Source organism: Mauremys reevesii, linkage group 3 (genome assembly GCF_016161935.1).
Source record: "Mauremys reevesii isolate NIE-2019 linkage group 3, ASM1616193v1, whole genome shotgun sequence".
Classification (NCBI taxonomy): Eukaryota; Metazoa; Chordata; order Testudines; family Geoemydidae; genus Mauremys; species Mauremys reevesii.
In genome coordinates, this window is record NC_052625.1 from 10,578,417 (window position 1) to 10,595,079 (window position 16,663).

The 16,663-nt window shown below is 46.0% G+C and overlaps 1 protein-coding gene and 1 pseudogene across 2 annotated transcripts in view; one reads left to right on the plus strand and one right to left on the minus strand.

Annotated features, from left to right (window-relative positions):
- The first annotated feature begins 1,125 nt into the window (after window positions 1–1,125).
- The window catches only part of SNAP25 (synaptosome associated protein 25), a 94,157-nt gene continuing 78,619 nt past the window's right edge, over window positions 1,126–16,663 (plus strand). Inside the window, exon 1 of one of the 2 annotated variants that reach the window (XM_039532865.1) lies at window positions 1,126–1,309. The gene's annotated coding sequence lies outside the window, so the exon portion shown is untranslated. The remainder of the gene's footprint in view (window positions 1,310–16,663) is intronic. The other variant, XM_039532863.1, reaches the window with a different exon arrangement.
- Window positions 15,503–16,194, minus strand: LOC120400447 (annotated as a pseudogene).

A 16,663-nucleotide genomic window follows, 5' to 3' on the forward strand; every position in this document is an offset into this window, starting at 1 on the left:
ACAGGAGATGCAAAAACAGCTGCATAGCATTTAATCTCTCTCTGGGTTTTCCCTGCCATGCCAGATGAATTTGATTAGGCTAGAATTATCCCTAATCTGGGAATTGCATTTTGACTCAATATTATCCACACTTTATTAAAAAAGCCTGTGAATTGAGTGTCAGGATTTAATGTGTGCACTGAGCAGTTACCAAATCGTTTCTGGTTACAAGAATGTCTGAGACTGGGAAATTAATGAAGCCTCTTGTCTTATATTTGTTTTAATTTTAGGTCTAGATGGTTCCATAAGAAATCATATAAATCTGTATAGAATAAGATGGGCGCTATAGTCAATGGCATGAGGGAGACCCAAATACTTTATTTAAAAACAGCCAACATTTCGTATGAAACCAGAGGACTCTTCTCTGCATTTTGTTTTCCAGTTTTAAAATTCAAATTAAATAAAGGAGTTGTTCCAAATAGGATGTGCTCTGAAATGATCATTCCATTAATTAATAATAAATAATACCTTGTTTCTCTTGGAACGGATTAAGCATTTTTATCCCTGCTGGGGGTGGGTTTGTTTTAATTGATGATGCTTTCCCCCAAATGATCAACTATGTCGTATGTCTTTAAATCTAGTTATTTGGTTGGTTTTGCTTTGAGGGGGGAAATGATCAGATTAATACACAGAGACCCCCTGACATGATGCTCTGGAAAAAAAAAAGGAGAAATCACATACAAAAATAGCAGCCCACGTAGATTGGCCATATATGGAGTACCAGAGCCTTCACAGGGATACCCTCTTCGGACCACCCCTTTGGCGAAAACAAATCACTACTGCATTCTCTCTCTGCCCTCCCCCTCCAAAAAAATGATTAAAGCAAAGCTTCGCTCAGCAGCCCCTCCCCTTCCCCCCGCACACGCAAACACCCCCCCCCCCCCAGAACACCAGCGGCTGCATGCTGCACATGGATGCTCACAGCCCATCACATGGTTGCGGAGCTAATTCTGGGGCCAGTTTTCTCTGTTATTCGCTGGAGGGGAAATGCAAAGGATTGCAGTGCAAGCAGCAGCCTCTGACGACTCAGGCTCCCACAGACCTCCCTCTCCCCCCTCCTCTCCTCCCCCCACCCCCTGATAGATGTCTATTAAAAGCTGCTGACGTGGGAAGGGACGGCCATCTTTGATGAGGGCACAGCTCCGGTTCCATTGAAGAAGGAGGCTTGGGGAGGTCAGGAGCGACTGTCCTTCCCTCCCAGCCGGAGCCGCAGCCCAGGGGCCGAGAACCCGCCGCCGGGCTGCCTGCACCGGCCCCCGCAGAAGCCAAGGTAAGGGAGCGCGCCCGGACAGAGCCCCTTGTCTCCTGCCTAGAGCCCCGGGCACGGGGCGGGCAGGGCTGCTGCAGGCTGCGAGGAGAGCGGTCACCTCCACACCAGGGTATTTCTGCCCGCGGACGGGGGCGAAGCTGTTTATAAAGCCCTGTTTTCCTGGGATTGATCGTGGCGCCTTTCCACCCAAGGGGCTGTGGAGCTGGCTCTTTTGCACGGGGGGGACAGGGGTTAGCGGTTGCATTATCCCCCCCTCCCCTTTGGGGAATTGCGCCTCTGTTTCCCTGGGGTCAGCAGCCTCCATCCCCGGCCGGCCGCCCTGTGCACATTGCAGCGGCGGCTGGGGGAGCATCTTGGACAGCGGCGCTCGCTCGCAGAGGCAGAGCCCGGTTCAGCACCTCGGAGAGCGACAGAGCCCGGGCTGTGCAGCTCAGCACCTGGGACAGCGACGCTGGCGGGGGGGCCACCGGTGCAGAGCCGGGGGGTGCAAAGGGGGCAGCGTCCCTGTGACAGACGCTGCAAAGTGCTGGGGGAAGGTGGGTGGGCGGGGGGCTGCCTCGCTCCCCCGCCCTTCCACACCCACCTCTACAGCAGCAGGCTTGGGACGGGGGGTGCGCCCGTCCGGATCTTATTTATACCTTCCTCTGCCGCCGGCAGCCCGGCAACTGAGCCGTTTGCCCAAATCAAATTGCTCGCCACTTCCCGTCCTCCACCCCTCGCCCCCTTTCTGAATCCAGCCGTATCTGCCTTCCTCCCCACACCGGGGCATAACACGAGTGTGCGCGCCCACGCGTGTGACCCCGGACTGCTCGCCTGTCCTTGGGGCCCTCCCGCACCGAACGGCGTGAGTTGCTAATCCGGGGCTCGAACCAGGGCACCGGGCAGTAGCTGTGGTTCGCGGATGTGCCCCGGGCCCGCTGTGTGTCCTGAGCCAGAGTCGGGCTGGGGCAGAGCCCTGGTCTTGTTCGAAGCACAACCCAGGCGAGGGCGCCCGTGGAACTATGAATTAACCCCCAGCTCCCCCCCCCAGGAGGGGAAAGGGGGCGTCCCAGCCTGCAGCCTGTGCCCCGGTGCCTGGGCACTGCAGAGCTCTGCGAGCAGAGCGTGCCCGCTTATGTAACCTATTGCTGGGCTGCAGCCCAAACCCTGCCATGTCCTGGAGGGGTGGGGGAGAGCAGAGCCCCAGGCCCGCTGCAAGGGAAGTGGGTCACTTTGCAGGGGGGCGGGGTCAGCAAGGGGGCGTCCCCGCCGGGTGGGAGAAGGGACCGGGCGTGCAGCGCTGGTTCGGCTTCCCGCGGCACCTCCCGCCCGGCCTCTCGCGTGGCTGCGTCAGAGGAGCGCGGCTGGCGCGCGGCTGCCCCAGGCCCGGGCCGCTTCCCGGGGCAGGAGCGCGGCGCGCGGGCGGGCGGGCTCTGCAGTGCGCCCGAGGCAGGGGGCGGGGGCGGGGGCGGTCACGGTTTTAAGGGCGCGCTCGGGGGAGCGTCTCTCTCTCTGGGCTGCTCGGAAACCCCGGGCCAGTTGCTGCACGTCACGTTGCCTTGACTCCTGCAGAGGTGGAGGCGATCTCCTGGGGGGGAGCGCCAGAGACTGGCTGAGCAGGGGGAGGGCCCCCAGGGGGAAGACACCAGCTCATGCACGGGTGCTGGAATTAGGGGGGGCTGCTGCACCCCCTGGCTTGAAGGGGTTTCCATCATACACAGGGTTTGCCGTTGGGTTCAATGGCTCTCAGCACCCCCCATCCCACGTTCACTCTGCAGCAACCTGACCAACCCCTTTAGTGTCAGTTGCATCTGCCAGGCAGGCTCAGGGCCGGATGAACCTTTTGTGGGCCTGGCACCAAACATATTTGTGAGCCCCCTGGGGCCAATGGAGCATGGCATGGGGGGGTTGGTCCCCGGAGTGAGGGGCTGGCCAGGGGCATGGCATGGCAGGGGTGGCCCTGCTCTTCCCAGCCCAGTGCAAGGGCACTATTTACAAACCAGCAGTTGCCAGATGCACAATGGCCCGCCCGACCCTGTGCTGCCAGCATGCCCCTTCCCCTCTGGGGCGGGCCCATGCTGCCCAACACCGGAACTCCCCCACCCCCTGTTTCCCTAGGACCAGAGCCCCCACAGACTCACTATGCCCAGCGCCCCCGACTGTGCCACAAATGCACAGCGCCCTGCACATCACCACAACTGCCCATCAACCGACACAGACCCCCCCCCCACTCACAGAGATCTTTCCCGTCCCCTCACAGCCCAGCCCCAGGCCCTCCAGTGACCCACTCTGCATGCCCTGCCTCCCGGCCGGCAGCACAACCAGGGCCGGTCCCAGGGCGGGGAATCGCTCTGGCCCCTCAGGAGTGGCGCAATCAGCCAGGCCAGGGCCTGCACCGGCTGGGCTCTTTCAGAACCCACTTGCCTGGAGGAGTCCAGCCAAGCCCCCCACACTGCCCTCCCCCAATTGACTGAGACTGGCCAGGCTTCTGCACCAGTTCCAGGCAGCTCAGCTCCAGGGAGACAGGTGGGGCCCCCCAAGGTGGTGGAAAGCAGAGACTGCCTGGAGCTGGAGGTGCACTGGGGTCTGGCCAGGAGGCAGAGAGAAGCCGGCAGGTGGGGCCAGGGGGTGAAGAGGAGACCTTGGCCAGTGGGCCAGCCAAGAGGAGCAAGTGGAGGGGGACCCAGCGGGCTGGCGGGGTGGAAGCAGAGGAGGCCAGGGCCCCTTCTGAGCATGGGCCCGGCTCCATGGCGTCACTGACGCTATTGTAAACCCAGCACTGGGCAGCTACGCTGGAGATGTGGGAGATCAAAGAGCGCTGCTAGGAGGCAGGGAGAGCCCCCTGCCCCTCTTACCCTGGGCTTGCTCCAGCCTTTGGACAAATGCAGGATCTGGCAGGAAATTGACCATGTCCTGGCTGGGTTCTGTCTGCTGCCTGCACTGGGTGAGTGACGCTGGCATTAACAGGACGGGTTTGCTGTCCCCTCCAGGCTGGACACGCTCCAGCCTGGTTTTACGCAGAGCAGGCAGGGCTTGGAAATGTACCTACCAAAGGGGTGGGGGGAGAGCTCTGCTTTGCCAGTGCCTTGCAGGGAAGGTAATTTTCCAGGGCTTAATTTGTGCTAGCAGGGCTGAGCCCTGGCACCTCTGGGCTTGGCAGTTCATAGCTCTCCCCCACCCCCTAGCACCTCTGGGTGGCAGTTCATAGCCCCTCCATTGCTGGGCTTGCCAGCTCAGTTATAAAAGTAAAAAAATTGCTTGAGCCCCTGAACCTAATTGAGCCTGGGCACCTCTTTCATTACAAATTAAGCACTGTAATTTTTCCCTGCTGGCCAGTGCCAGAGGCAGAAAATGTGGCTCAAACTTCAGTGCTGACGTGGGGGCAGTTTCATCCTTCACTGGCACTGTGACTCTGGCCGGGAGCTGTGGTTGGCAGGATAGAATGACATGACTGAAGCCCCTTCCTGGCAAGAGCTGGGAGTCCAGCAAGTCTGTTCAGGGGCCAGGGGATATGTGTGACTGCCAGGGAGGGGAGGAGGAGACCGCAGTGTGCTTAGCAGGGAACGCACCGATCCAGGGAGAGAAACAGAGTAAAAACGAGTGACAGAAGAACAGGAAAGGCAAAAGGAGTTAGGAGAGAGAGGAGAAGGGGAAGGGAGAAACGAAAGTGTTGCCTCTCTGAAGAGGGTCAGGAATCCGGTCCCGGGCTGAGTTATTCTTGAAGTCCACAAACCGGTTCTGACACCCTTCTGCAGTGTCCCAGCAGCTGCTTTTACTGTCTTTTTGTGCCCAAATCGTATTTCAAAATACTTTGCCAGATGCTAGAAAAACATGGCTGGGAAATCTTTCAGGAGCACTGCGTGTCTTTAAAGAAACCCCAGACTCCTAAGATCAATTGCATTAGCTGAGAAGGAAGAAGATGCTGCAGTAGAAGTGTGCGCGGGGAGGGGGCAATCTCGCCCCCTGCCTGCCTGGTTCCAAATATTTGGCAACCTCTTTGTAACATTAGGGGAAGGAATTTCTTCAGAACACAAAACACCAGCATCAATGCGAATCTAAACCAAATGGGGGGGCTGTGGGGTGGGTAAAATATGAGAGTTACTATGCAGACAGATGGTCTTATTATTTATTCAGAGACAAGGGAGCATCGTTTCTGGAGTTTCAAGGGACTCTTGCCATCCACCTTTAAAAGACACAGCTGCCAAAATAGAGTTCCACAATGTCCCATCCCATTGCCAAGAGATGCAGTCTGTGAAAATTAGAATGAAGCATTTTTTAAAAAAAATTGTTGGTACTTCTGCATAGTGCAGACAGAGGTCAGCCAGGAGGACATTCCCTGCGTGTTCAATGACTGAGATGACTCAGGAGACTCAGTTTGTAAAGGGATGACGGGGACACATCCAAAAAAAAAAGAGAAAGAAAGAAAAAGAAAAAAATAGATGGCCAGATTTTTCAAAGGTGCTGAACTCTATTTGCAGCTCCCTTCGAACTCAATGAGAACTGCAGCGGCCTAGCACCTTGAAGAAATCAGATCAATATTATTTAACTTACTGTGTCAACTGGAGCAAATAAAAGGGTGGGTTTTTCAAAAGTGCTTAGTATTAGCCTAAGGCGGTTACCACTGAACTCCTTGGGAGTTTTACCGTTAATTTCAGTGGGGGCAGAGCTAGTCTGATGCTGAGTCCTCTCGAAAATATCACCCTGAGGACTTTCTCTTTAATGAGAACAAGAACTGATGTTTTTTTTTCAGAGCGGCTTCCCTAAAACTGAGAGTCAACATGCAGCTGTAGGTTTAAGCAGTAAGGACTTGATCCAAAGCTTTCTGAAGTCAATGGAAAGTCTCCCACTGACTTAAATGAGCTTTGGATCCAGCCGTAACACTGTATTGTTAAGGCAAATTAAGCCTGGTCTCCATGCAGCTTTTGTGCTGCTTTAACTATATCTAAATTTAGAGGAATCCGCTATATCAATATAAGCACTTTTATACTAGTATAACTGCATCCACACTGAGGGGTTGTACCTCTTGAAGTGTTTCTTCACCAATATAGGTAAAGTGGCACAAAAACTGTGCGTAGACCAGCCTTTAGAAAATAAAATCTCCCTCAAAAAAAAATGACAATTTTTAATAGACTCTTTTATTTGTAACGATAAGGCGCAGCCAATGCGTAGTAACTAGGACTATGGCTCCTTTTTAATTAAAACATCATTTAGGGTCGGATCTTGCGCCATGGAGGTCCATGGGAGGTTTGCCATTCATTTCAATAGGAGCAGGGTCAGATTCTTATACAACCAAGTTCAGACTGGGAATTTTTTTTTACAATTTGTTAATCGTTTCTCTTCCAGTTGAGCCCAGGAACATAAGATATTTCAGAGAAAGAAGCAGCTGTGCAGCTAATTAGCTGAGCCCACATCTCTTATTTAGCAGTGGTACCCCACTAAGTATTGTCTGTTGAATTTCGGCCTTACTTCTCTGTAATATTATTTGAAATAGTTGCGCCTTGATCATTTAATCCCGGATTTAGCAAAACACTTAAGCACATTATTAACTTCAAGCACGTCTTTAAATTCTGTGAACTAAGAGTATGCTAAAATGAAGCCTGTGCTTAAGTGCTTTGCTGTGCTGGGGCCTTATTTCTGTATTTTGTAACTGATTCCCTTTGGGCCTGATGCTGCAGTATTTGCCCGGGCACAATTCCCATTCAGATCAGTGAATTGTTGGCCACACAGGAGTGCACGACTAGACACTTCATTCGCTAGAGAGATCACCAACATTCTTTTAGTGTCTGTCTCTATTTTATCTTAAACAAAAACCTTTTTAAAGGAACACCTTACCAGCAGTGTAACACAAGTGATGATACCAATATTACTTTCATAAAACAGCTTTCATCTTAAAGATTTATGAGCTGCTCTAAAGACAGTGGACTAGACACTTCCCACTCAGTCCCTCCGGTTTCTCATTGGTGTAACTCCGCAGTTGTCAGTAGAGTGACTCTGGATCTATGCTAAGAATATAACTTTATGTACAAGACTCATTGCTTCACTCACGGCTGAAATGCAAACCCTGCTGGGGACACTAGAGCTGGCAGGCCTACTCTTGATCAAAGTCAGATGTGAGCTTCCCTGGCCATAAATTGTCAAAAATGTAGCTCAGCAAAGCACTCGCGCATCTGTAGCCACCTTCCTTTCATCCCTAACTATTGCCCCAAAGCACCCCCAAGTTTGATAAACTTCTGTTTCTTACTTATTGGCCTTGCAGATGAGGCTGCTGCATTGCACTGCAGCAAGAGTTTTCCTGAAGTCCACATACATTATATTCATAGCGTTATCCCATCAACTCCTGCTTGTTCCTTCATTCCAAAGTACTTACTCATGTTCTTCTTTTTGTGAAGCCTATACTTAATCGGACCACAACTTTCCATACCTTGCCCTGTCCTGTCTCATTGTTGTTTCTAACATTTTCCTCCATAGTTGAAGGCAGATTTATAGGACTGGAAGTTACTGGCCCTCTCCTGATCCTCTTGGATGATGATAGTCATTCTCCATAGCTAAGATGGCAGGGCCCCTTGCATTCTGAGTGCTATTTTTGTCTCCTTTCTTATCCTAAAGCATTTTTAAATGTCTGTTTTTTAGGTTTTCCTTTGTCATTTGCCACTTTCCTTTAGCATTTTGGAATGGAACTCCATTTTGGTCTGAAGAATGTAATTATATTAACTTCCTAATCACCTTTTCAGTCATGAGCATGGCTGTCTGCAACAATAATCAAATAGGAATCAACGGATGTTATAATGAAATGTCAAGTATGAGTTCAAATGTCACGGGAGCATTAAGTCGATGGTCTAAAGAGAGAAACGCTTTTGCAGTGTACTAGGGGCCTGATCCAAGGGCACCTCCCATTGACTTCAGTAGACTTTGGATGAGGTCCTAAATGATAAGGCCATCAAGATTTTAACTTCTTAATGATGAGAGCAGGGGATGGACAGGTAACGAAAAGATACCATTCCCCAGTGCAACATTTACTGATTGAATACATTATCCGAATGGAAACCGTGCACACCATTCATCTTTACACCAGGGCTTTGTTGCACATTTTAGCAATTTAAATTTTAAAAGGGCCAGCAGAATGATCTTTGTATGCCTCATCTGAAATGTATTGTTATGCTGTAGTCCTAAAAAGAATAGCATTTATTAAAGCTTTATAGCTTTTCTTCAATGGTAATGATAGATATGGTATCTCATCTTATGCAAGAAAGGAGGTCGGATTCTAATCCAAATGAAAAAAAAAGAGGCACAAAGTAATTAATCATGGATGTTTCACTGTTCCTTTGGAAGCTGAATGCTCATTTGGCATTGACCAAACTGACTATTCTGGCCACGTACTTGGGGAGCACTTAGGTTTTCGGTTATTCTTTTATTATTGTTTCAAGCGATGGTTAGTTATTGGGCCAGATCCTCAGCTAGTGTAACTTAACAGAGATCAAATTGACCGACAGTCTGGCCACAACATTATTTTCCAGTCAATAGTTGCTCTTGAGTTTTAAATGAATTGATAATTTAGTCATAGGCTCGGAGACCTATGACTTTTCAAGGTATTTCCTTGGGAGTTGGGCATCTAAATACCTTTAAAAATCTGGTCCTAAAATCCTACTCTTTTTGCATTAACATTTTCGTGAAATTGAAGTTTCAAATATTATTCTTTAACAGAAAGATTTGGAAAAGTTTATATTTCTTATAAATGGGGGTGATGATGATGACGGTAGGAAGAAAATGACGGTGAAGAAATATACACACCTGTACTGATTATAATTCAGTTTTGGGTTCTGCTGCAGTCTTGTGGTATATGATATCAGCTGAACTTTTTAATGAGGTTAACAGCGATGAGCCAGGTTCGGTTCTCAGTTACTGATGTGAATCCATCTGAGTTTCAGCTGATGCCGCTGGATTTACCCAAGTGTTCAGAAGGTCAAATCAGAGACAAGAATCTGACCCAAGCACTCTATAAATACATGCATACACAAGTAAATCTGTTCCTCTAGAAAGGGTAATGCATTTTGATTCCTTATGTTGACTTTCCATGTCAGTTTATTAGTCCTGTCTAATTCTTCAGTTTTGCCATTTTTCGTTATCAAGGAGATTTGACAAATATCTTCTAAATGATAATCCATATCACTGCCACAGTACCAGATCTTTAAAAAAAAAAAAACATTTAACCCTTTAACTCCCACCATTTCTCATTCTACCAGCAGCGTGATTCAGCTGTCGGTGGGCTAAAGTAGAAAAAATGAAGCAAGGGAACTGATATTTTATATGTATTTTTTTTATAATTATAGTTTTCCTTCTGTTTTTAATATGGCAAAATTATGGTGCCCTAAATATACTAGTAGAGGCAATATTATAATTATCATAGTTCTGTGTAATTGCTAATAACAAAAATGTGTTTGCTAGCCCGTGATTACAGAAGGACGTTTCACATATGTGATTTTTGACATTAATGCACGATTTGCCCTTTCTTAGCTCAAAAACCTACCAATTAACAGGGAGGTGCATATTACCGCTAAAAACACTACAGAAGCACTGCATATATTTTACCAGTATGCTACAGAGCATTTGCTAGGGCATATTTGTAATTCTATGGTGATTGCTTTAATCTCATACCATAATAGCCTGATTCTGCAAAGTGCGGAGTGTTTCGTGAGGGATGGTGTACGCCTTCAGTTCTCGCAGAGTCTGACCCAAAGCCCGCAGAGGTCAACAGAAACACACCCGTGGGCTTCCGTGGGCTTTGGATCAGGCGCAGAGATATCAGAGTGGGATGTATTCTAAAGGCTCTCAGTACTATACAGCTTCAGCTGCTGCCATTCTTTATAATGTTTGTGGATCTGAAATCCTTTTAAATGAGAAGAAATTCTGGGGAACGTTTCTCTGGGTTGTGATATGAGTGCACCCAAATAGGTCATTTCATTTGTTCTCATACAAATAAATCAATCCTTTGTAGAATAGGTGAATTGCTTGTTTTAATTTTTTCCCCCAAGGAAATCACAGTTTATAATGACGCCAGTACACATGCCAATTTATCGCTCTGCTTATGAGTTTGCTTGACCTACAGTAGAAATCTATTTGAACAACAGAACTGATCTGTCAAAAACGGAATGACTATTCATAGATGGATGTTTTAAAACAAAAACAAATGAACGTTATGGATTTCTACTGTAAATTACACAAATAGGTGCCTTTTTACTTGCTATATACCATGTGTATCCCAACAGACTCAAGGGTTAAGATACATCAAATGCAAATGTTGCTCGTATACTTAACCTTTTTTAAAGGAAAGCTACTGCAAACTGATTCCTGAAAAAATGTTTTAGTTGCATCTACAGGATTAATTTGTATTCTGCTTTGCCTTGTTTTTTGTCAGTATTAATATTTTAGGTCCAATCCTGCTTTCATTCCTATCGGTAGGAATTTTGCTTATTACTTCAAAGGCAAATAGGAGAAGTTCCTTTCTTCAGAAAGCAGGGCATTGAAATTGATCAGCTGGTGAGAGTGCTTCAGAAATATACCCTACATCTCTCAAAGCTCAGAGTTTGGTTCTTGGACTATCCAATATATTACAAATCATGTGAACAGTGAAATTTGATTCTTAATTTATTAGACACAAACATCTCTCTTTGCAATAGTTTGTTCTTGAAGGAAATGCAAGCAACAAAATTGCTGTTAAAATAAATTTGGGCCCATGTGTACCAACTATTTTGTTATAGGAACCCTAGTCTAGTAATTAAAGCATAAGACTGGCAATCAGGAAATCTAAATTCAGATCTGGGTCTGCCACATGCTAATTGTGCGTGACCTTGGACAAGTTACTTTGACTCTCTGAGCCTCATTTCCCTCATCTGTAAAAATGAGACTAATGGCCTACATGTTCAAAAAGTGATTTTGTTTTGGGTGCCTCACTTTTTGGCACCCTACCTGAGACATTTTAAAGGGGACGGATTTTCAGAAAGTGCAGCATACATGTGCTCTTAAAATCTGGCCCCTTTAAATTTGTCTCAAGTTGAGCACCCAAAAGTTGAGACACCCAGAATATTTAGCCACTTTTGAAAATGTTGGAAGGAAGGTGCAATAGTATTCACCCACGAAAGCTCATGCTGCAAAACGTCTGTTAGTCTATAAGGTGCCACCGGATTCTTTGCTGCTTCTACAGAACCAGACTAACATGGCTACCCCTCTGATACTTAGCAAGACAAAGTACTTTTATTAAACATTGCTAGGAATGTATTATATTTATGGTAGCATAAGGAAAAACTAATGGGGGAAGGGAAAAATAGGATGAAATATGTATAGGTCTGATTCTGATCTCACTCTGGTATATATCAGAAGTAATGCCACTAATGTAAATGGAGTTACAGTGGTTTTAAACCCATGTGTGTAGGAAAGAATCAGGACCTACGGATCCAGCTCTGACTAACTGACACAGTGCAAATTCCAAATTGAGAACACTGCAGTTGAATGTACAAGTTGAAATTTTCTTTCTGTGAGCATTTGAGCTTGACATTTGCTTTGTGCAAGTATTCATACACGTGACACGCCAATGCTTGAAGGCTCTCAGAAAGCAAACCTAAAAGGTGTGTGAACACAAATCAAAATCCACTATCGAATTGCAGCAAATATCCACCAGAAAACATTCTCACTATTTGCTCGCCTGTATGAAAATGTTTGAAATATACACATTGTCTCTGCACAGCCTTTTCATGGATTTCTTTAAAATCTTTAGCATTAAGAAGTTGGTCCGATGAAAGATATCACCTCACCCACCTTGCCTCTTTAGCATTAAGAAACGTTTTCTTGGGTTCTGCCACCCACTTCTGCCCTGGCTGAAAAACATTTCTGTCTCCTATCATAAGAGGGTATTTTAAAGCCAGATTGGATGGCTCTCAGATGTGGTAGCTTTTGTTGTGGAGGCCTGTCAGTTTAGTACATTTTTGAGATGAGTACATCAGGGAAAAGACAGTGTGAAAAAAACCTCTTAAGGCTTTGAGAATGTGCTGAGTATAATTTAAAATGCTATATAGACAACTTCTTTAACGTAACACAGTAGGGACAGCTCAATGCCTCTTTCAAGTTATTTTCTTTATTAGCAGGGGATTTTGCAGTCATCAGATCTTCTAGTCGCTCGTTTCTCAATGATTGACTGTTCTTAATACTATGAGGCTGTTGTTCTGGGAGCAGGTAACTAACTTTCACAGGTCATGCATCTGTTCTGAGAATCATTTGCTGAATGTGATAACGCTACTATTTAACAGGTTAATGACTAAGAATGCAAAAGGGCTGCATGGACAGTGAAGTGGATGTTCATTACTGTAGTACCCAAATGGCCAGATTAGCCCCTGGGGCATTTAATGCTGGTATATTAAGCAGCCTGGCAGATGGTAGTTATAGAACAGGCTAGTGGCACTTCAGGTTCTCAGAGAGCATCAGCTCTGTAGCCTTTTTGTTTCTTGAAAATGTAAGGCAAAAAGCGACCCTCTCTTCCACAGTGCTTTACAGTGACAGTGATGTCAGTGAGGAAGCCACACACATAAGAAGAGAAGGACTTGTGGATCCAAGGGGAGAAATTTAAATAATAATACACTGCGTTTTGATATGATCAAAGCACTGTACAGACATTAACCAACTAATCCTTCCAGCAGCCCTGTGAGGTGGGTAGGTTACTAGGATTGCCCCTATTTTACAGACAGGGAAACTGAGACAGAGAGGTGAAGTGACTTGCCAAGGCCATAGGGTGTTTAAGTGGCAGAACCAGTAGTACAACTCAGGGCTGCCTGAATCTCAACCCTGTACTCATTTCTCCAGACCACGTCACTGTGATAGCAGTAAACACGGATGTTGTGTTAGCACCCCACGGTTCCAGTTAGGATCAGTGGCCTCATTGTGTTTGGTGCGTTCCAGAAAAGACAATCTCTGCCTTGAGGGCCTTACAGTGTAAAGACACAAGCAGATGAAGGGTAGCAAATGGGGGGACACTGTACAATCAAATGAGTCTGGTGACGAATTGGCTCAGCTTTGTTAGTTCTATGAATTACAGTCATTCTTCGGGTTTGGTTTGGTGTGATTGGCTATGACCCCTGCCTTCCTGTTTTACCCAGAGATTTAAAAGTCCATAACAATGTCATCATGGCTTACAGTTAATTGTGTTACATTGTACATGCCATGATATTACTTGTAATTTTAATAAAATTGTTACCTATGTTGGAGGATCTTGCAGCTTGGACATTGACTGTGGGAGGGGGAAATGGTGTTTGGTAGTCTAGATTTTTTTTTTTTTAAATTACCTCTGGAGGAGGAAATGAAGCTGGTTTTTTGATGCTGCTCCTTTTCAGATGGTTAGAAAAAGTATTTTCCCGATCTTTTCAAAATACACTCCTTATGCCAAGTCACACCTTCCACCTCAACTGGTAGATGGTGGACTTGCATGTCCTGTTTGGGAGCCAGCTACTGCATGTTCCTTCTCTCTTGACTAGATGTTTGATGTACTGGCTCTCTCCTCTAACTTACTGGACCTCAGCAATTCATTCCCCTTCTGTCTTGATTACTCTATTTCTCTCTGACATCCTCTCTGCTCATTTCTCACATACAGAAGATCCTTTTGTCATGTACCTTTGTTCCATGGATTAGGCACTGACCTCTGTGGCTGCCCCAGGATTCATTCTTCCATGTTACCTTCCATTTCTGCTTCAGATCCACTCCTATGCTCTACTGAACCCCACTGCTCTTCTCTGCACCATCCATTAACTTGATCATTACATTCTTCCTTATCAAGTTGATTCTAGAGTCCTGTTATTCTTTGCTGTTTCTCAAAATGTCCTCCTGAGGCTTTTCTTGTATTGCCCAGTTCTCCTACCAAAAAAAGTAGCTCTCAGAAGCTCTCTCTTTAACCAAGAGAAACAGCCAGAAGACATCTTACTGCACAGCACCATGGGACTGAGAGAAAGAATATTGCTGCTATAGTGATTAAAGGCAAGATTTTCAAAGCACTCAGTATTGGTCTAACTCCGCTTCCATTGCAATCAAATTCCCATTGGCTTTAACAGGAGCAGAGTTAGGCCAGCACTTCTTAGCGTATGCACAATGTGTCTCAGGTGACACGTGACCAAGATTCATCACCGAATTTGGTCTGCTGGTTGGATCATTAACTTCTCCATCCCAGGCGGGGTACTGATGGGGAGTACGATGTCAATGGTGATCCATGCTACCCAGGCCAGTACTGAGAAATTCTGAAAATCCCACCTCAAGTCTTATTGTTCATCTCCCAATCATTTAGCAAGGCGTCCGGATTGTAAACAGCAAGAGACAAGGACAAAGAAATCTTCTTGTGGTGACTGTATCTTTACATGCTAATTGCTCCCGCTACATACAATGCATGTGCAATGACAATTACTAGTTGTATGTTATGTATATAGTTTCTAAATGGTTAGTGTTTCATTTGTTGCTAGCAACCTGGTTTCTGTGGTTAAACTATTCTTGGAACTATGTTTAAATAAGGAGTAGTGTTTGGGTTACAAACTTCCTAGATTACTGTGGTTAAATTGTGTATATTGTTTTGCTCGGTAGGTTTTATTATTATTTATTCTGGCCTTTTTCCCTTCTAGACTAATTTACCATATATCTCGAGTAAAAAAATGTAGCCAAAATTTTAGCCAACACCAAACCCACCTCTGAATTGGTTTGCCCATTGCTTTGCATGCAAAATTAGACATGCTTCTCATTTGGAGCCTCAACACCTGGATCTGGACATGCAGAATGAGCAGCTGGAAGCCCACCCATCTAATTTGCTTTTGCATGTGACTATGTGCAGATTCAAATCGGTGCATGCCCATTTTGGCAGATGCAATCAGCTGGATCCACACATTGGTAGGCTGGGGCTATCCTGCTGTTTGGTGCGTGCATGTTCCATTTGTAGCAAAAATATTCCAGGGACATTTTCCTAAACCTCCTTTTTTGGACCTAAGTATGTAATCTGTCTGCCACTCAGACCTCCCATGGACTTCACAGGGAGTTCCGTAAGGAGGATGCTTGCAGGAATCGGTACTTAATATCTGATAAGGTAGATATATAAACTGTTGATTTTTATAGGTAACCCCTGCTTGCTTGGAGAGGCACTCTGTCACCCCCTAGAAACTGATTAGCCTGCTACAGCCTTGGCTAAGAATGATGTGTCATTTAGCTCCAAAGGTCCAAGGTTTGATCCCCATTGCCAAAGTCACTGTGAAACTGGATTATTCCCTCCTGGGAAAGGCACAAGTACATTCTTGCTGTATCTTTAAGGTAGAATACACATTTATGGAGCTGTGATGCTGGATCATTTGCCTCCAGTAACGCTGTCTCTTTATCCATTTTTCAAATAATCAGTCTTGAGAATGCCATGCCAGTATCTGAACACTCATGTTTGACAGTCTGTCCATAATGAATGGAGCCATCTCTCCCTGCAAATTCCTCTCCCTCTATGTGCAAGTATCTGGTGCTACCTGTTCGGGATTGAAGTCTATTAAATAGTGCCACTTTTGTCCCTGATGCAATACATAAGTCTGAATTTTTCAGTGATTTTGTTTCTTTTTAGAAAGTTTGGAGATGACTTTGATCCATTTACTGAGGAACACACCGATGTCACTATTGCCAGAGAACGTTTTTACTGATAACATGAAGTGCTTTCTCTTGTCTGAGTCAGAGATGTCCAATGTTTTGACCGTGCACTAGTTCTTTCCTTCCAAATTCAGCTGTTGCATTCCTTGGTTGTGGTGTCCTATTCCAATGAAAGCAGATGGTTGTGACTCTTGTTCAGCACAACCATCACATTCCCTTTGTTCTTTTTTTCTTCTTCTTCTTCTTCTTCCATCCACTGCCCATAAAATCATCTCCTCGTTTCCTGGTTTTGGTACATGTCCTGAGTGCCTTGTTCAGGGAGATTCCAGGGCACTAGATTACCATAATCCAGCCTGTTCACTGGTGTTGCAACACTATATCCTACAGTTAATATTATTCTAATAGGGCCCAGGATAATTTGCTTTAGGAAACTGATATTGTTCCAAAAAATTAGGTGCTATGTAGGCTTAGTAAAAATCTTTAGTACTTGAATTTCTGGCAATGGAGCCTCTAAAGGGTATTAATCTATTAGGGTATACAGGCTCTCTCCCATTGGGTCTGATTTTAGCTTCAATTCTGACTTAATCAGAGTCCTCTACTTTAGCTCAGCATCATAATCTGCGGTCACCATTATTCAGCCAGATTCCTAAAAATATCCACTCTCTCTTCACAGGGGTGTGGGCCAGCTCCCACTGATGTCAACAGAAGGATTCCCGTTGAGTTCAGTGAGTGTTGTTTTGG